Below are 1,442 nucleotides of genomic sequence, written 5' to 3'. Positions count from 1 at the left end.
GTTTTGTTCCATCATTATGATAAATACCTGCTCAGATCTGCAACATTAGTGCATCAATCACCAAGAAACATGGAGACAACATACAAAGTTTCATTAGTTATTTTTTTTATATAGTTTCTTATTTATATTCTACTTTTCACAGACTGAGATAAAGTTATCTTTTTAAGTTTCTCACCTTATTAAAAGTTTCTTCTCCATCATTCAAACTCAGACAACAGTTTTCATTTTTCTTTCAGTTTCTCCATCTTCACCAGCAGCTGATCCAACAAAGGATAGAGATGTCACATTACTGTGTTCTCTGGAGAGGTACAGTGGGTTGGGTTCTTGTCCAGAAGACAGTTTCCACTGGTTGGATGAGACAGGAACTAAATTGACTGGTGAAGATTTTCGATACCAGTTAAGAAAACCAAGCAGCTGTGTTTCCTCTCTAACTGTGCAGCATCAGAGCATCGCCAACAGAAGATACACCTGCCAGTTTGTTGAAGGAAACAGCATAAAGGTAGAAGCTCACTACCCAGCTGGGTTTAAAGGTAGGCTGCCTTTGATCTACTGAGTAAATGAGATAAGAAGCAGGAATTAGCAGAATCCCAGCTGATTATTTATACTCTATGAAGATGCAAAGGGTGCAAAGAGGATTGGGTGGCAGTCAGAGGTTGAGGCCTCTGGGACCCGATCCATGGTAGCTTAAATCGGCTCTGGGGAGATGAAATGTGACCTCACTGGAGGCAATGACTGAGATGCGGTAGGTGGAGTGATACAGGCTAGAAATATTTGGGCTCACCTCCACATACAGCCAGGGCTCTGGAACCCAGCTCCTCTGGAGAGACTGGATTTTCTCTACTCTTAAGTGGCCCCTGGGAAGAGATGGAGAGCTGGAATGGGTCTGCTTGTCTCTCCCCAACTCACTCATGTTGTGTTGGAGTTAATCCCGGTGGAGAGGGTTGCATCGCTTCACCTTGGGGTCTGTGAATGGTCTCTGTTATTTCGACATACAGGCTGAATAGCATTTCAGCATCCAGCGACAGGTGCAGGTATTTGTTTTCAACGTAATTTTTTTTAAATAAACGTATAGTTTCTCTTTTTGAGGTTGAACGAGAAGTCCTTTATATTTTTTTTTTTTAAGTCAGACAGAGATGATTTATATTTTTATTCCATATAATAAAAAGTAACATAATATACTGTAGCTTTTAATCACTGAAACAACCTTAATGGAAGCAAAGAGGACAAAGTTTGGTCCTTCCAAAATTGAAGCCACACGTTTCATTCAGTGCTGCTAAATATGTCAGTCGGCTGCTGTTGGTGTTTAGAGGTTCTGGTTGTTCTGGCTCTATGGCAGCCTTGCTTCTGTCATTCTGCCCAAAGCAGCTGTGGCTACAGTGTAGATTACCACAACCAGCGTGTGAATTACTGAATGTAGTGCTAAGAGCTTTGGAATCCCTGGA

General features: G+C 41.5%; 1 protein-coding gene across 1 annotated transcript in view; it reads left to right on the top strand.

The window, feature by feature from the left end:
* The first annotated feature begins 267 nt into the window (after positions 1-267).
* LOC107104838 overlaps positions 268-1,442 on the top strand; it is a 40,885-nt gene continuing 39,710 nt past the window's right edge. Inside the window, exon 1 of the mRNA XM_015404957.1 lies at positions 268-530. The gene's annotated coding sequence lies outside the window, so the exon portion shown is untranslated. The remainder of the gene's footprint in view (positions 531-1,442) is intronic.

The sequence above is a fragment of the Cyprinodon variegatus genome, unplaced genomic scaffold, assembly GCF_000732505.1.
Source record: "Cyprinodon variegatus isolate N-32 unplaced genomic scaffold, C_variegatus-1.0 Scaffold1911, whole genome shotgun sequence".
Classification (NCBI taxonomy): domain Eukaryota; kingdom Metazoa; phylum Chordata; class Actinopteri; order Cyprinodontiformes; family Cyprinodontidae; genus Cyprinodon; species Cyprinodon variegatus.
Note: the sequence above shows the minus strand (reverse complement) of the source record. Positions and strands in the feature narration are given on the sequence as shown.